The sequence below is a fragment of the Notamacropus eugenii genome, chromosome 6 (genome assembly GCF_028372415.1).
Source record: "Notamacropus eugenii isolate mMacEug1 chromosome 6, mMacEug1.pri_v2, whole genome shotgun sequence".
Taxonomy (NCBI): domain Eukaryota; kingdom Metazoa; phylum Chordata; class Mammalia; order Diprotodontia; family Macropodidae; genus Notamacropus; species Notamacropus eugenii.
The window spans coordinates 95,513,302-95,532,907 of record NC_092877.1 but is presented as its reverse complement, the minus strand read 5'-3'; the positions used below and the strand labels follow the sequence as shown (position 1 = coordinate 95,532,907).

At 39.3% G+C, this 19,606-nt stretch overlaps 1 protein-coding gene across 4 annotated transcripts in view; it reads right to left on the bottom strand.

Annotated features, from left to right (window-relative positions):
• The window catches only part of LIMCH1 (LIM and calponin homology domains 1), a 371,911-nt gene that overhangs the window by 223,856 nt on the left and 128,449 nt on the right, over positions 1 to 19,606 (bottom strand). The gene's annotated exons all lie outside the window — the stretch shown is intronic.

The following is a 19,606-nucleotide window of genomic DNA, read 5'->3' as shown; positions in this document are numbered from 1 at the left end:
AATATTTATATGGAGTTTGAAGGTTCACAAAGTACTTTTTACTATTCTTTGATCTTCACAATAACCCTAGATTTTCACAATACCCCATGGGGAAACTAAGTCTGTGGAAAAATTAGGTGACTTGTCCAGGGGATCATACTACTGGGAAGTGTCTTGCCTGGGATTTGAACCCAGGTTTTCTTGTTTCTAAGGCCAGGGCTCTACCTACTATGCCACATTGCCTTTCAATATACAAAACACTAGACAAAAGGCAATAATTATGTGCGTGTGTGTGTGTGTGTGAAAGAGAGAGAGAGAGAGTGTGTATGTGTGTGTGTGAGAGTCAGAAAATGTGTATGCGAGAGAAAGTATGAGAGAAAGTGAGAGGCTGGGATGGAACATAATAAGAATAAATTGAAAATCTAGTTATCAGTTGCTTTGAACAACCTGTTCATTCTGTTTCTATCTCTTGATGACCAAGATAATTGACCATGCAGGTGATCCCTGCAGGGAAAGAAGTCACTACAGTGCGTATGCTACATTAATCTCCAGTTCATAGCTACTCAAACTCTTAGTTTTATATTTTAATCCTGTCCTTAATTTGCCTTATCTCCCCATCTAGACCGGCAGCACTTTTGATGGTAAGGTCTGTGTTGAATGTCGAGCAAAAAAATCTCCTTAGTTTTCGAGCAGATGCCGATTGCTTGTCCTTAATAACAAACAAACAAAAACCCAAAGGGGTGAGTGGTGCCACATGTTTTAAGTCTCAAATTAAAACACTTTTGCTACTGGTCAGGAATTGTCTCAAACTCCATTGGTTAGGAATGATCTCAAGTGCAAGGATCATTTAACAAAACCTTTGAAGTAAGAGGTGGCCCCTTGCAGGAAAGGGGAAACGCTTTCATGTGCCTGGAGAAGGTCATCTGTCATCACTCTCTTTTAGCAGATTAGTCGTTAGGAAGTTTATCTATACTCCCTGTATTTTCAGGGACAGCTCCATCAGTTTCATTTGGGGGTAATTATTTCTCAGAGTTTTGTCAGTTTAAATGGCACATGTTTAAATGACATGATCCTGAGCTCATTGAAATAAATGAATGTTCAAGTCTTTTGTTTTTCCTTTTTTAAACATGACTATAGTAAGGAAAACCACAGTGTAACCCAGTGCATAACATAACTTCAAGGTAATGTCTTTTATTATGTGTTTACAATATAACACATTGTATAATATGACTATAAATGTTAATTAATTTGGCTGCCTTCACTATTATGTCATAGCTGGAAAGATTAGAACTAGAACTAAGAATTAGTCACCCTAACTTAAAGGATGATTACTTTTATGCAAATTTTAGTTTAGAAATATGCTAATTTACCTTCCAGAATCAACACAAAGCAATACTCTCTCTGACAGCATACAGCTCAACAATAATTTATAGATGCAAAAATGATTTAAAGTGAAAATAAGTGAGAATCAACCATCCTATGAAGTTAACAGCTTAATTAAAAAGTTGTATGTAAATTAGTTATCCACAATAGTTATTTGACTGTGGAGATCATGGGAAAGTGCAGGATTTGGGGTGAGAGGTCTAGGTTCAACTCCTGACTCTGAGAAGCAGTGCCTGCATGATCTTGGGTAAGTCACTTATTTCTCTAGATCTTCCCTCCCTCTCCTAGCCTAGGGGGTGGGAGTAAAAGACTTTTTAAAAAAAATACTACTACTAATTTATGTAATTTTGTTTTTATAATGTCTAAATTTCCTCTTCTATCTATCCCTCACTGCCTTTCCCCTTCCCAGATAGCCAGCCCTTATGAAAACCACTGTGAAAAATGGAGGAAGCCATTCCTAGGAATATAGATTTACAGAGAGATGGCCAAGAGAGGTCATCACGGAGGTCCCTTCATTTGAAAAATGAGGTCCATAGAGGTGACATATCCAAGGTCACTGGGCTAACTATTAAATAACTCAGCCAACATCTAAACTTGGGTTCTCTGACTCCAAATCTCCACCTCCCTGGGACTCAATTTTCTCATCTCTTAACTAAGGGTACTGAACCATAATCCAATAATCTCATTCTATATTTTTTTTCCCAGAAAAACATTATGCATGGTAGCTTCCTCGGATCATAGATTTACCACTGGAAGGATAGCTAGAGGTCATCTATTCCAAACCTGTCACATTACAGATTGGAAAACTAATGTGCTCTGGCTTCAAATCTTATTCCCTTCACCAGTCTAGTCCACAAAATCCCATTAAACCCCTATTCTGCTCAAAGCATAGAACCTGAATGACTATGCAAGACATCAAGAACACACCTTTTACCCAGCCCACTCTGCTTCAGGAAGATAAGCCTATAAACCCCCTGACCTTGTGTATAAGAACTCTTATAGGTTCAAGCTATCGTTATAGGCTTGAGGCTGAAATCTCAATAGAACAGAGCATGACAGAAACTGAGGGACCTGGAGATACAGAGAGGAGTGGGAAGGGAGCTTAAGAGACTATAGAAACCCTCAGCCTTTCCTGGCTGATGTGCCTGAGGCCAGTTCTGAACTCAGGAACATGAACATGACTTCAGGTTCCACCTCTATTCACTGCACCACCTAACTGCTCTTAATATTAATAATAGCTACCATTTGGATAGAATTTGGGGGTTTACAAAACAAAATGTTATCTCATTTGGTCCTCACAACAGAGGAGATAGGCAATGTTTTTGTCCCCATTTCCCAGATAAGAAAACTGATTACTACTCAGTAACTGAGCCAGAATGTAAACTCATCTTATTTCAAAGTCCAGTACTCTTTATCATACTGTCTATTTGGCTAAGAAATCACCAGCCCCTTTTCAAGATCTCAAAAAGAAAAAAAATCAGTCTCCAAAAGCAGTTGCAAAGAATTGGCACATCAGCTTTGAGAGATATGCCCGGAGGGATGGTGAGAGCTAGAACTTTGCTTGGGGTGAACTAATCCCTCAACTCTTTGCCCAGGAGTGGCCTTGTACTAAGTGAAAAGTGGAGATGGTATATGTCTAAGTCAGACAAGCAACAGGAAACCTAGTAGAAAAAGGGAGAAGGGCAGGGAAATTCTAATGAGGAGCAGAAGTGAGAGAAGAAAAGTTGTTCTGGCCATAGGACCATCCTACCCACCTGGGCAACTATTTTAATGCGATCAGTTTATATGATAACACTAGTATGTGTTAAGTCAGAAAATCACAGTACTTGCTCTAACTAGTAGATCCCATAGGCCAACAGGATGCCACACACTGGAAGGAGATGTTTCAAATGTTTAAAAAAATGAAAAATGTGAAAGTTTGGTGCTAAATTTGTCAGATATATATTTTTTATCTCTAAATTGTTAAGAGAACACAAACACTTGGAGGAATATGGTTTCCTTGAAATGTAGCATAAATGTCCAAAAATATAAAAGTCCAAATCGAGATTTCAGAATTTTTATACTGGAAGAGGTTATAGTTAGGTCTGTCTGCTCCATATATTTTACAAGAATGACACCAATCAGCATAATTTTGTTTTTAAATTGTAATAGACTCTCTTATTTTTTGAAAGTCAAGTTGTGTTACCATTTCTTATGTATCACTGGCCAACCAATTCATCATCTTTCTCCAACTCCCTTGATCCCCAGAGTCTACCTCCTCATGTCTCCTTGAGCTTCCAGTATTTCCCTCGACTATTTGTCCCCCACCTTTGTTCACAACTGTTGACCAACACCATCTGACACCATTAATTGAGTTGACCAACACTATGAGCTGACCCTACAAGCACTCCCTCTTGCTCAATAAATTCCATCAACATCTATTCTATCACCCTTTCCACAAGCCTGGGATGTGGTGGGGAGCCCATCCTTTTGTTCTAAAGCTAATCTTTCCATCTGTGATCTGGCCACCCCAGGGATCTTGTTTCTACAGTGTCTTCCTCTATCGCTCTCTATTTTCTTTAGTTCCCTTCCTTCTGACTTCAAACATTGAAAAATTTCCCATTTTTAAAAAGCAAAGCTTCACTGCTGATTCTATCTCATTCACTTGCCATCCTGTTTCCCTCCTTCTCACAGCCTCGTTCTGCAGATATGTACATCACAGCCTCGTTCTGCAGATATGTACATCACACCCACCCAGGGGTACTATCCTCTCAATCCCCCCCACACACACCTCCCCCCACTTCTGCCCTCCTTGGCTGAGGCTGCTCTAAGATAACCCATGACCTCCTTCTGGCTCTTGTTCTTATCCCTGTCAACTAATTCCTAGTGTCCTTGAACATGGATCCCAGTTTAGAACTGTCTGGAAAAGATTTTAGATTTTCTTCTTGCTATATACTTCATTCAGAAAGTCAATCCACAGTTACACTTTCAACAATTACCTCTATATTATTATTCCCAAAGCTACACCTCCATCCTGATCTAAAGTCCCATATTTCCAGTTGCTTCCAGAAGACTTCCCCTTAGATGTGCCACAGTGCCCTCAAACTCATTCGTTACAATGTGTGATTTCTTTCTTTTTTCTGTACAGGTCATAGAATCGTAACTCTATGTTGGGAACCTCCCTCATTTTATTCATGGAGAAACTAAAGTCAAGAGAGATTAAGTGACTTGCTCAGTGCCACAAAGCTAATGAGCAGGATTTAAATCTAGATCTTCCTGACCCCAATCCATCATGATGGTACATGTGATAAAAAACAATTAAAACTATCTAGCCCCATTTACCAGCATCAGTCAAACAAAAAGATTCCTGGCCAGGAAAAGTACACTACAAACATAATGCTATCATTATATCTAGGTATCTGTGTTTTTGTCATTAACCTCCTTGAAGTATATACCCTTTAGGTGTTTGCTGTTTTTCATCCTTTGTTCCCAAAGAGGACCCTATGACATCAGAAGGGTGATATCTTGACTTGGAAGAGAACTGGATTTAAGTGAGGCAAGGCTGTGCAAAGTTATCAGCCTCACTATCTTCTGCAGAGTCATTGGAGTCCAGTGGCAAGACATAGGTCAAGATGACTGATGATGGCCCCAGATGCAGTGGGTGACCCTGGCCTTTTTAAGCTAAGGTCTTTTCTAGATTCCAGTTTGTCTGAGGCAACCCCCATTCAGTGATTAAAAACTGGGTAAGAACTGAGGCAAAAGGTAGTCTACTTTGTCTTCACAAAGGAATTAATCTGGGAGGAGAGGACCCTCAGAGTTTCTGGCCAGAGCAGAAACAATTGCTATTTATATTCACTCTGGGCTGGTTCAAAGGATACAAATAGCTCAGTGACTTTTCTTCTGTAATTCCAAACTGTTTTCCAGATGAGCCAACTCATGGATCTGCTGGTGTACTTATACATGTCTTCTGATAGCCTCACCAAGTCTGTGTCCCTTGGACATCTTAAATTTAACATGTCCAAAACAAAAATCATTATTTTCCCCCCAAATGCCTCCCCATTCCAAATTTCCCTATTACCATCAATCAAGGCACCACCATTCCACCACTCCTCCAGACTTAAACACGAGATGTCATCCTCAACCCTTCACTATCTCTCACCTCTCATGTTCAATTTGTTGCTGAGGTCTGTCAATCACACCTTTGTAACATCTCTTGAATATCCAACTCTTCTTCCCCTCTGACTTTCCACTCTTCTTACACCTTACAGCCCCCCCAGACATACTTCTGATCCAGTGACAGTGGTCTCCTTGCCTTGAATAGACATTCCATCTCTTGACTCTGGGCATCTTCTTTGACTGTCCTCCTGGTCTCCCTGGTTCCCTTCAAATTCCAGCTAAAATCTCAGCTTTTATAGAAGATTTTCCCAACCCCTCTTAATTCTAGAGCCTTTGCTTGATTGATTACTTCTAATTTGTCCTGTGTATAGATTATTTGTACTTAATTGTTAGCAGGTTGTCTCCCCCATTAGATTGGGAGCTCCTTGAGGGCAGAAGCTGTCTTTTGCCTTTTTTTCTTTGTATCCTCAGCACATGGTAGGCACTTAATACATGCTTATTTACTGGCTTCCTAGTGAGCTGTTATCCCCATCTCATCTTCCATTTTCTCTAGTCTCTTTTTGTCCCTCCGTGTCTGTTGCTGGCACTAAAATAATCGCTCCTCATTAGGAAGGTAAAAGAGGAGGCAGGCCAGCCTCCTCAGCGACACCAGCTCCTTAGAGACCTCTCAGAGAAATGGCTGGTTCTTCTTGCCTTACCTTGAAAGCCCGACGTTCTCATTCAGGAGGTTGCTGCTTCCTTTTGACAGTTATATCAATCTACTTGGTCTCCCTTCTATCTGACCTACTCCCCTACAGTCCTCTACTCTGATTTCATCTCTTCCTCCAGATCTCACAGATGCACAGCTTGTCATCCCATACTCCCCAACAAACTTCACGTTAGCTCCCCCTGGACCTCAAGGCTGAATAAAAACAGAATTACAGCTTATTTTGTACACAATAGCTGTTTTTCCCAAAGGCTACATACAAAAATGACTTTTGGTAAGTTGAATTGCATTTTGTATACCTGATGTATTTTTCTGCAAAACTATTAAGGAGCTTTCATGTGACAACAATTAAATAAACAAATCTGGACTTTTTGATATTAGGTTTCTTTAAAAGCTGTGCACACCTGGATTTTATTTCATTTATAATTCCAAAGACAATACTATGCACAGAGACAGTGCTTGAAGAAGATTCTTGGTTAGCCCCAAGAACTCTAACCCTATTCTGAGGTAGTATGGGCTTGCTCATACCTAGTTCTGATTGAATGATCAATAACATGTTCTTACCTAACAAAAGGTCATTAATTTTAAGGGAGTGAGACAATCAATGGAGGTCTACTCTTCCATCAGCCATAGTACTTGGTACAAAGTAGGCATTTCATAAATGATGCGTTTATTAAAGTCTATCCTGTCAGACACTGTGCAAAATATTGGGGATACAAAGAAAGCCAAAAATAGTCTTTACACTCAAGGAGCTCACAGTCTCATGAGGAACAGAGCATGGAAACAACTACGTACAAACACGATACATACAAGATAAACTGGAGATAATCCAATATGGGCACTAGCACTAAGAGGAACGAGTAAAGGCTTCTTGCAAGAGGTAGGATTTTGGCTGAGACTCAAAGGCAGGAAATGATTGAGAACAGATGGATGGATATCTAAGATGGAAATCGTAAAGATCTCAGAGAACAGAGACTCCTTAACCTTCACTGGCTGTGGATGTCAATGTAAAGCCAAGAACCATTCTTCTTGAAACTAAAATCTTTCTTGCCATAAAGTCGGTCTTTTTTAAAGATCTTTTATATTTTGAGAATACTAATTAAGTCATTATTTTACAGTCTAAAAAACCAAATTTTGTTTTTTTCTCAAAGGATCAAGAGAAGAAAGAACCAAACTACAGTTATTTTCTTTCTAAAGGGTCCCAAGGAGATAATTAAAAAGTAAAAAGTATTGTTTGTCCTTTGTTCAGAATGGTATATTCAATCAATCATTCAGGTACTTCTTAAGCACTGCTGTTCATCCTTTATTTAGAAGACATCATGAGATCATGAGTGATGTCTTAACTTTCCTGCGAATTGGACGTTGAGTGTGAATAAGTCAGAGCTGAACAAAGTCTTCAACCTCATTCTCTCTTCCACAGTACAGTGACAAGATAAAAGTCAGGATGACTGGTGATGGCTCAGGATGCAGTGGATGACCTTGGTGTCTTCCACGTCTGACCAAGCTCTAAGCCAACATGGTGCCTGCTCAGCTGGCTTTGTGGCTGTTGGAACAAATTGTTCTCATCCACCCATTCCCTTCAGGGAAGTCTTCACAAGCTTGGGGTAGACAACTCCCCCAACCTAGTTTAGCCCATCTGCTGAATTAGTTTACCGGGATGTGGCTGCTGGGCATGCTATAGCTTCTTGGAGTCACAGGTGAGAGTTGAGTGCCAGGTAGACATCAAAGGTAGATGAGTCCACTAAACAGACAGCAGATTGAAGTATACAGGAATTCTCAATGTATCCACTCTAATAGAAGAAAGTCGGGTAGGGATACTCCAGATCAAAGAAGCAATTAGCCTTTGGCTTTAAAATACATGATGTGACTGTAATTTCCTTCCCCATTATACTGTTAATTCTCAAATAATTCTCATGCATACATCTGTCAGATTGGTATAGGAATCTGGCCCAAGAGTCATAGGGAATAACTGATTTCCAGTTTAAAACCTGTCAAAATCCACATCTAGATGATCATTATTGTTGACTTTTTAAATCACACAACAAAGAAAATGATAGAATAATATAAATTGTAAACTTGAAAATTTTGTAATAGTTTATTTTAAAGTTTAGTAAAATGGCGCCTGGACTCAGGGAGACCTGAGTTCAAATCTGGCTTCAGACACTTACCAGCTATATGACCCTGGACAAGTCATTTAATTTCTGTGTGTCTTAATCTACTGGATAAGGAAATGACAAACCACTCCAGAATCTTTGCCAAGACAGCACTGGTGTGTTATGGTCCATGGGGTAACTAAGAAAATAAGTCCATGGTCTGCTAAATTATAATCTCCTTGAGAGAAGGAATAAAAAAAATCTAATTCCTTTCCCTCCACACCATTCACAGTGCCTTCATGTGCAACTGGTGCTGAATAGAATGAATGAAGTCCAAAGGAGATACAGCCATGACTTAAAATGTATAGGACACAAGAGTTCAACTCATTTTGACTTTCCAAAGATATGGGTGGGATTGGCAAATGGAATTCAATTCCACAAACATTTATTGAGGGCTCTGTATCTGCTAGGTTCTGGGGGTAAAGAGCTAAAACACATAACCATCATAGGCCTCCAAGAGCTTTTTCTAGTCTACTGGAGGGAAATAATGTATGTGCAATTACAATAAAAACTAGAGTGAGTCAGGGACAAAAGAGAGAGGCAGATAAGCTGCTCCAGGAGAATTTGAAGTCATAGAAATTCTTTTCAACTAAGGAGGAGAAAAGGCTTTATGGAGAAGGTAGCTCCTGAAATGACTCTTAAGAAGGAACCTGAAAGGTGGAGATAATGAAAGAATTCCAAGTATGAGGGACATTCTGAAGGAATACAAGGAAACAAGAAATGGTATGTGGAGTTTGAGAACTCTATTAATGGCTAGCATTTAGACAGCATCTTGAGATCTGCAAAATGCTTTACATGTTATCCCAAAAAACAACCCCAAGAGATGACATTATTTTACAGATGAAAAAATCAGGGCTGAGACGGTTTAAGTCATTTCCTCAAGATCACACATAGTTATGAAGTAGCTGAGGCAGAGTTTGAACTTAGGTATTCCTATCTACAAGTCCAGCAACATATGGATTACACTACAAAGCTGCTTAATAGACCAGTTTTAGATGGAACATAGAGTACATGGAGGAGAAAAGGGAGGGGGGGTTCAGTCAAGTCACATAAGTAAGCATTTATTAAGTACTTACTGTGTGCCAGGCCCTCTGCTAAGAGCTAGGAATGCAAATACAAGGAGAGAGAAAGAAAGAAAGCCCCTGTCCTCCAGAAAAGATTATGTAAGGTCTTAAATACTGAGGATTTTGTGATTATCCTTAAGAGGCATAACCGGTCCATCACTCAGTCGATAGACAATTATCACTAAACCAGGCACTGTGTTAAGTATTCAGAACACAAAGAGAGGCTCTAAACATAGTCCCTGTTGTCAAGATACTCACAGTCTCATGGGGGAGACCACCTGCAAATAACTATGTCCAAATGAGTTATATGCAGGACACACTGGTAACAGTCAACAGAAGGAAAGCATTATTCTTAAGGGGGATCAGGAAAGCCACCACCGGTTTCTGGGCAGGGAAGTCACAGACCCGTGCAGACCCATGCTTTGGTGACAGTTTGAAAAATGGATTAGAGAGAGAAGAGAGAAACATGGACATCAATGAAGAGGTAACTACAATAGTTTAGGTGAAAGGGAGGGAGGGTCACAGCTATACTAAGGAAGAGGATGAGCCTGAGAAATGCAGTGAAGGTAGAAATCCACAGCAACTGCTTGTATGTTGGAGGTGAGGACTGAGGCTGCATCAAAGGTGATCAGAGGTTTGGAGCCTCAGCAACTGAAGGGATGGTACCAGTAATGCAAACAGGGTGAGATGCAAGTTTGGGGAGGAACATGATGAGCATTTAAGAGAAGGGAGGTAGTCAACAGTATTGATGTAAAAGGTCAAGATGATGAGAAGGAAGAGTGATGAGGAAAGACACAACAGAGAGTCTTAATGTCAAGTAGTCAAGTAGGAGAGAGGTCAACAGCTGAAGGAGAGGGTGAGAGTAGACTTGGGGCTTGAAGAAAAGAGGTCTGAAATTGTCATTGTGAGACAGAGTGAGTCGCAGACCAATAGTGGGAATGCTATACAGCCGTGATGTCTTACTTGAGATGAGATCATATGCATGTGTAGTGGACTCAGGACATCTGGCTTCATGGACTCCTTCAGTAATCATCAAGAGCTTGGGAGTAGATGCAGAGAAGACAGATGGCGAAAGAGATAGGGATGATAATTAGAAGAACAGAATAGAAAGAGTAGAGAACCATGGAGGATAAGTCTTTTTGAAGAGGTATAGTCCAAGATTTAGAGCCAGGGATGGGGAACCTGTGATGTCAAGGACACGTGTGGCACTTGACCAAGAGGGCCACATGTGTCCTCGAGGCTGCAGGTTCCCTGTCCCTGAGACTATGAAGGGAGGTAAATAAAGCCAGAACACTGGTGACAGACTGAAAAAAATAGGCAGGGATGGGATTCTGAAGATCCTTGCGACATAAAACAGATATAGTGATGGGTGAAACAATGGGAGAGGGGGAAGCAGATCTATCACTAATCTACGGAAAATAGAGATTTGTCTGAGGGTTCTGAGCATAGGAAAGCTTCCTCCCCAGGAGCACGTACTTTTGCCCTCCAATAATGGCTCAAGCCTCTCCTGCCCTATGCCCCCACATAGCGTAACTGCCTGCGGCCAACACCTCCCACATTCCCCACCTTCCATTTTCATGGTGCCTCCTGCAGAGCACCTTCAAAGTTTGGATTGCACCCTTCTCCCAGCATGACTGCACCTGTGGTCAGAGGGTTTGCTGTGCCAGTTCTAATCTTGTGAGTAAAAAAATAAATAACAAAAGCAAAAAGAAAAAAACAAAACCACCCCCAAATCAGGAGATTTTGAACAGAGAGTAATCTCAGATCTCAAGATCTCAGATAACAGTGAGGTCAAAAGCAGCCCTGCAGGTGTCTATGGCAGAGGGAGAGGTAGTAGAAATTACAGGAAAAGAGGATGTGAAGAGAGGCCAGGGGGTTCAAAGATGTTAGTTTCAAACAGATAATAAAGCAAATATTGATGTCACTAAGGATGAAGGCAAAGGTGGAGGAGGAAAGGTACTACTATAAAGGTACTGAGTTCACTGCCAAGGGAGGGAAGATCAGACGATGAGAGCGAAGGCTACTCTCATCTACTGACAGGGACATCCATAAGCACATATATAAGAGGTGCTGTGAACTTCAAAGGAAGCAAAAATTGCAGGGTCTGTCCCTGCAAGCCAGGAGCCAGAACAGCACTGGCTCTTTCCTCCTGGTCCACGAGGTTGGGACGTAGAGAGACTGGAGTAGTCAGCAAAGACAACAGGAAGGGATGTGGCGCTATGTGGAGCAGGAGGAGCGGGCAAAGGCAAATAGTGAGGAGAGGAAGCACCGACCTGAATAAGGAAATAGACATAGATGGAAGTAATGGGAATGAGTATTAGGGTCAAACTTGTCCTGAAGTCCCAATAAAGACCTTGGGGTGACAGCCCCTTCACCCATCCCTTCTCCCAGGTGGAACTTGGTGATTGGAGAATAGAGTGGATAAAAAAAGTTTTCAGTGACTTTGGATTCTTTTGTTTTAGAGTGCATATGCTCCTCTGACCTCACACATTTTACTGAGATCTATAATTTTCACTTGATGATTGAATAATATTTGTCAGCTAAGTAAACATCAATTTTGGTTTTTCTCACTTCATCTTTTCTACCTGCTCTCTCTGCACTGAGCTCATCTGCCAGCTACCAAAGGAATGTGACATTAGGGTGGAAGAAGGGGAAAAGGAAAGGACAGTTTGCTTCCTGATTCAGAGGAACAACGGCTCCGGAAAAAAAGAAGAGACTCTGATGAATACACAGAGTCCTATCGTATCTCCTGCTAACAGAAATCTGAGGAAGTACTAAATAAAATCTGTTGCAATCTGATTTGATACATTGAGGCAAGAATTAGAAGTAGCTAAAAACCTCCTCTCTATGCAAAGGGGGTAAAGCATTTTCAAATTCAGCTTTCAAAAACAGCCAGTTAGAAAATCACTAGGGTCTAAAAATCATCAAATGACTTTTTAGAAACCAGTTAGGATATAAGGCAAAATATGTCATAATGATTATATAAACAATGGTAAACTATATTTTCACAGTGAGGGAGGGAAGGGGGCAAACATAAGGCAGGCCATAGTCTTTTTTTTCTTCTGTAGTTTCTACCACCAATGCCTAGGTTGTGTTTCCATTTGATTTGGTTCACAAGGGACCTCACAGCATGAAACTACTGCATTTTTCAGCAAAGGAAAAAATGTTTCAGAAAAAATGGATCTCCCTTTAATAATAATATACCTCAGCTAGTTTTCTTAATCAGAGACCATAGCATGCATTCATTACCTACTGCATAGTGATTCTGGGGGAAAGAAAGATTTTTAAAGTTGCCCAAATTAAAGAGTAAAAGTCTGAATGACACAGTCATCAAGTTACATACATAAGGAGCAGTGCTGCAAAGTTTTCTTAAGGTGATTAATTTACAGCATTTCAGCTGAGAATTCAGTTCTGTGGCTAACGTGAAGAATTTCTCCTTAGCCTCATGTCACCAATTCCTCAGCTTTCACTCCACAAAAGGAGGCAACTGAGAATTCCCTCTAACTAATCAAGGAATAGGATGGTGTGGGAATGGCCCAGGATCCTCAAGGTCAAAATTATTTTCATAATAATACTAAGATGTTATTTGTCTATTAAAATACTCCCTTTTCCAACTACTGTTCATTTTGGACTGGACTTTTCTTCATACATGTCAACCAAAACAATCTATCATAATAGACTGCATTCAGAAGCAGTTACGAGAATACAGCTGTCTTCTACTGAGCTAGACATTAAAGAGATTTACAAAAATATGTAAAACGATGTCATTCTTCTAGATTTTTTCTAGATTTTTTGAATTTCTAGAATTTTTTCTTTAGAAAATTCTTATTTAAAATATGTTATTAACATTAGCATGTAATAGCTTATTCTTGTTACTTTAAATGAATTAATATTTTAAATTTTTATAAGTTGTAATTTTTTTTCAGGGAAGACATGGGTCTTTTATCAGAGGGGTAGGAAAGAGTTGAGTAGAAATTCACATAAACGAAAGTTCTTTAGGGTCCTCAATAATTTTTAAAAGTATAAATAGATTCCCTCAATAATGTCTGAGTGTAAAGGAAAACCAAGACCAGAAAGTTTGAGAACTCTCAGTCTATTATAAAATCCTAGAACATCTGTTAGGAAAGGAATCTGAGATCTAAATGAATTCTTCCACTATCTAGCCTAATGGTTTTGAGAAAGTCCTGGCTTTCTTTGGGCCTCCTTCCTCCTCTGCGGGTTGGATGGAACAGATCCCCTTCTCAGGTCCCTTTCAGCTCGAAAATTTGATGACTTCTCATAGCTTTTTCCCAGGACGAACTTTCCAAGGTGTCAGGTTCAAAGGAAAATGGTCTTTGCTAAGGTGGGGAGAGTAGGGGTGGGCCTTTACCTATGGTAAGTTCTACTATACGAGTGCCACCATGTTGCTTATCTTTATCCTCAAGAGGTCTATGAGCTATGACAATTCATTTTCTTTTTTCTTTTGCTGTTCAAATTCACCAGCTATGAAAAAAGTCAATACAGAAATACAACAGACAGGTCTCTTTAGCTTACCTGTATCCGTCAACTAGCATATTAACCTGCTGCTATGTTCCAGGCACTGTACTAAGCATGGGGATAGAAAGAAAGGCAAAATGGTCTCTAGGAGTTCACAGTGTAGGTAGTAGACAACAACAGTATGAACAAACTGTACACTGGATAAATTGGGATAATCTCTAAGGGAAAGCAACAGGGTCAAGGATGACTAGAAAAGGTTTCTTGGGACTTTAGGTGGGATCTGAAGAAAGCCACGGAAGCCAGGAGGTAGAGATGAGGATGGAGAGATCCAGGCACACAATAAGCACATAGAAATATATAATATAAATATATTTTGAAGCAAAGATCAACTTTATGAAATAATTACATGGTTGTTTCTATTTGGGTAAATCTAGAGTAGTCCCATTATCAGAAATCCAGGAGATGCCAATGACAATAATCTTAAATTCAAATCTATGGAGTAACAAATTGTAGGCATCAAGGTTTACAAGACACTTTAAATATTACTGAGTCTGACAACTCTGTAAAATAGTTATTATAGTCATTTTACAAGTGATGAAACTGAGGTTCATAGAGGTTAAGTAACACGCCCATGGCCATGGATGTCAGGAGGCAAGATTTAAACCCAATTTCCCTGATTTCTTTCCCAGCCTTCTTTCCATTAGACCACAATACTGGAAATGTCTTCTATATAAGGAGGTAGGCGAGTAAATAAAAGATGTCTATTATTTAAGAACATAAGTCATTTCTGCTACCAAACATTTCCCTGTTTGCCTTCCACTGTTTTCCTAAATCTAATAAATGTTTTATTAAGGCAGGGAATCTGTTATTTTGGCTCAGCAGTGATGAAGCAGGTGATTATCCCCTTTGATTGAACCGCCATTTATCACTATGGCTCCACACTTTACACAGAACACAGAAGTATGGTGGGCCCAGAAAGCAAGCACTTTGCCAATAACAGATGATGTAGCAGCAGGCCTAGGTTTTAAAGGGAGAGACAATTTCCCAGGCTCATCTGTCCTGGATGCCAACTTTTATCTATCTAGCGAAACACTATCTCGAAAAAGGAGAGAGAAACACTGTCTAGGATATTACAAAGGAATATAACAAAGCACTGTAACACAGGAGGACTTCAGTGAAATGAAGGAAGGAATGAGAAGACTCTTCTTGATAAGTCTAATAAGGGAAAGCGAGCTCTCAACCTGGCAAACAGGATGCCCACCCTCCACCCACATGGTATCTTAAGCTGCCAGAGACAAAGAAGAAGAAGAAAGGAGAAAGACTAGAAAGAGGACCTAGGTCATTTTTGCAGCATTTCTACTTTTGTAACAATCCCACAGGCATAGTTAGCCATACATATGTCCACTGGGGTAAAACCTAGTGCTATTTCGTGCATTCTGTACATACTTTCAACATGTCCACTGTTATTTCTGATGGCTTATCACAAGTGCCTTACAACAGTGTTGCATTTTGTCCAATTATTATAGTAAAGTGTTATATAATTCTCTCTCTCTCACACACGCACACACAATTTACAGATACATGTATTTGTATTTAGGTATAACAAACGTTATGAAACTACATATTTTATCTATATGAAAGTCATATTTCTAGCTACACAAATTAATCCAAAAAACAAAGAAGAAAGGAAAAACTACAATTTTCCCTCAAAATTCTAGATGCAAAGAATAAACCATTTTCATTCCATTATATACATCAGGCTTATATTGTTTACACTTTAAAAAACAGCTTAAATTCTTTGGCCTTTAAATATGATCAAGTTCTCAGCTTGCGCATTCTTCAGTTTTTAATTCTTATAATATATGCTCTATGTATCCTTCTTGGGGGCCAGAGGAAGAAAAGAATGGTTGTGCAGTAAGAAACAGGAACACAACATAACAAAAATAATATTGCCAAGCTATTCTAGTATACAGTGGAGGAAATCACTCTAAATGGAATCCATGAGCATTTAAGTATCTGGAATAAATTTTTGGAGAACAAAAAGGAAAAAAATACACCACTTACAACTTAATGACATACAAGATCCAATCAAAATCTCTTAACTACACTGCTATTGAGGTACTAAGTAGAACTGGGTGAACAAGCCAGTAGCTCTCTATAGCAGCTTGACACAAGGAGTTTTTGTGTGTAATGGGAAGGGAGGGAGGATTAATGTGGGTTGAAACAATCAACAATGTTCCTTTTTTTTATTGCTAGGACACCTGCTGCCTCCCTTAGTGTACCCTCATCCATAATGCAGAATGTTGGCAGGGATGGGACTGAGAGCAGCCCCTGAGACAATGACCAACCTGGTGAAGAAGCTGAAGCAACCAAACAAATAGCTAACACGTTTCCTCTCTTCCCTCTTTGCTCAGGGTTAACTATGTGAATAAAAATGAAATTAATATGCATCAATTTGGCATTCTAAGCACTGGGACATTATTAAAGCAGATATGAAGAAATTTTTTTTTCCCTAAACTATACTGGGGTACAACAAATGGGAGTGGAAAACAAATTGATTAAGTGATAAGGACTTTCTCAATGTGATTTTCTGTTTGGCCGATATAGGCATATATGTGAATACATATGCATATAGTAAGAATTATATGTACAGTTCCAACACTACTTGTAATTGTCTGGAAATTCAAAATGAGGCTTGTACTTATGTTTAGGTCTCCAAGAAGCATAAAATTGTTCTGTTTTGTTTTTTAAACCAACATATCAAATCCTGATCTGGAAGCCTATCTATAACTTCAAGTTTCAGAGCTGCTGCTGCTAGTAAGAGGCAGATGTGGAACTCTAATCCAGCTGTTCCTGACTTCAAGCCCAACATTCCTTAAAAGTGGTTACACTTTCTGGTTTGTTTGTTTTTTCCTAGGAATGCTCTACTATGCAAGCACACTACTGATCACAGTAGAAGGGTAATCAAAAAACTGAAGACACCCTCAAAGAGTTGAACATCTAAACATGGAGACAAAGTAATATTTATATAATAGCAGAATGCTGGGTACATGTAGTAACAACTCAAAGCATAAGTTCAGAGTAAAGGAATGATTCAAGTAGGGGATGACATATTCTCATAAAATAGATGAAAAAGAACAGCAAAGGCTTCCTAGAAAAAAATGAGTTTTTGAGCAAGGTCCTAAAGGAGGCAGTAATCAGCAGCTGATAGACAAGAAAACAGAAAAATGACAAACCAACCCATACAACACTTTTTTTTTTAAATTCACACTTGTTCCTTCAGCTCCTGAAGTAACATCATCCACTGAGTCCTTAGCATCGAACTTGTACTACGTACTGACAATGCTTTCTCCCTACAGCAATAAACATTCTAACTACAAAGTCGAACATCATTTTTCTCAGCCTTCATTCTTTTTCTGACTTCTGTTCAGAATCAAACTGTTGAAAAAAGAATTCAAAAACTCATCTATACCAACCTACCTTGGTTTTCTTACCACTTCTTAGAGGGACTCCTTTATCTGTTTTAATGGCTTTACTTAACCTTCCCTGCTCTAAGTATAATCATAATGAAGCTAGTACAAGATATTATTACCACCACTACTGCCTCAAGCTACTGTCCTCTCTCCTCTTTTCACTAGAAAACCGCGGAAAGAATTTGCATTTTATTTCTTCACCACCCATTCGTTTCTCAATTGCTTACCATTTGGCTTGATCGCATCACCCTACAGAATGTGTTTTCTCCAGAGCTATGAATGAATCAGTGATCTTTTCTCATTCCTCAACTTTCTCCATCTTAATAGCTTCTGATGTGGCTGCCCACTCCTTCCTCTACCCCACCTTGGTTCCACAGAAACTTTCTCCTAATTTCCTGTTGCCCTCCTTTGTTAGATTACCATCCATCCTCTTCCCCAAGAGCATGAATGATCCTCAAGGCTTACAACTGAGCCCCTTCTCATATCTTCTGAATCTGCATTGTCTCCCTTTATAATCTCATGTGCTCCCAGAGACTGAATTATCACCTCTACATGTTTGACTCCCAAAAAAGCTATATATCTAGCCCTAAGTTCTCTCCTGAAATACTGCCCTGTATCATCAGTTGCCTGTGGGTTATCTCTTCTCGGATACTCTGTAGTACTTCAAACTGAAGACATCCAAAACAGACTCTTTATCTCTGTCCTAAATCTGGCCAGCTTCCAAACTTTTCTATCACTATCAAATATCAAAAATGTTACGTTTTTTTCAGACCCCCTTGCCTGTAATCTGTTATGAAATATCAGCTATTATAATTTCTATAGTTCTACTATTAGCAGAAGAAAATGGACCTTAAATTTGAGTATCTGAAACTCTTAAACTCTGAAGGCCTCTGTATTTGGTTCTTATAATCAACAACTTTTAGTAGAAATCTGGTCCTTTTGCAGCCAGACTAGGAATTATGAGGTAAATTCAAATCAATCGTACCAAGTGCCTCCTCTGTGCCTAGCACTATACCGAGGCATTCAAAGATGTGCACATAGAAAAATTAGCTCCTGTGCTTGAGGCTTTTATTGTCAATGGTATGAGATAGCCTGGAAAAACCCTGTCTCTGAAAACCCATCCTGAAAAATTCTTACAACATTTTTCATCATATTGATGATCCAAATAACCCTGGTCATCAAAGCCATAAAACTCTAAATATGTATCCAACATGTGCTATTATTATGACTATATTCAATGACTTATTTGAGAAGTTGGAATTTTAATACTAACTCTGTTTGAAGAGTACAAGCCCCATTCTGAATTTCCGGACAATTACAAGTGAGAAAAAATGCTGCCTTCTGCCAGGCCTATTAGTTTGAGGAAAAGCAAAGCAGGAGCCAAACAGCATTCTTTTATGTTTGAGAACCGAACCACAAGCCAGCGAACAGTGGTATTTACTCCAAGGTTAATAAAAGTAAATTACTCCGTGGTCTTTGGTCACTGGTATAAAACCTGTGCTCCCTTTTGAGCTGATATTATGTAGAAAAGTTCAGATTTCTCAAGAGGCATCCAGCACCAAGTGATGACTTAAGTTTGCTTGTCAATGCTATCACAAGCATTTTCCAGTTTATGTTTGAATTGTATCTGCCTTCCCTAAACCAAATGCTCTGATGATACACATGGGATTTTTCCCTCTTCTTCCTCCTCAATCTTTTGACTTTCATGATGTTGGCATTTTTTTTAAAACTTTCCTAGAAAAAAATACACTGCTCAAGAAGGAAACTAAACACTTGAAAAGTATTTTACCCATAAAAAATTCTCTCTCTCATCATGCAAGTTACTAATAAAGATTTTCCAGATTTTCCAGTCTAATTAATTTTAGTTGGCATACCCTGACTCTTCTTTTTTTTTTTGGCTAAATAAAACAAAAAGTCAACTGGGACCCAGAAAACAACATGAAAAGAATATTATAAAGGAGAAAGCACAGATGCCAAGCACACTACTCCTAGATACATTGTTCACTAACCAGATGTGGATGTTACATACAAACTTCAGCATGCTTTGCACTCCATCACTTCATCAGCCAGATGCTCCAGTTGACAGTGTAGTTTATAATTATTTAGCAGACAAATCTTAACTTTGCAAACCTGAAGCAGCAACCATTTGGTAATGTGGGCCAAAATGCTAAACAGGTCAGTTTTCTGCAAACTGTCCAAAAACGTGCTACTGATTTAAACAGCATTGCAGAACAATCCATCATCGTCCAGGTCAGGGAGAAGTACTGTGGTCTGCAC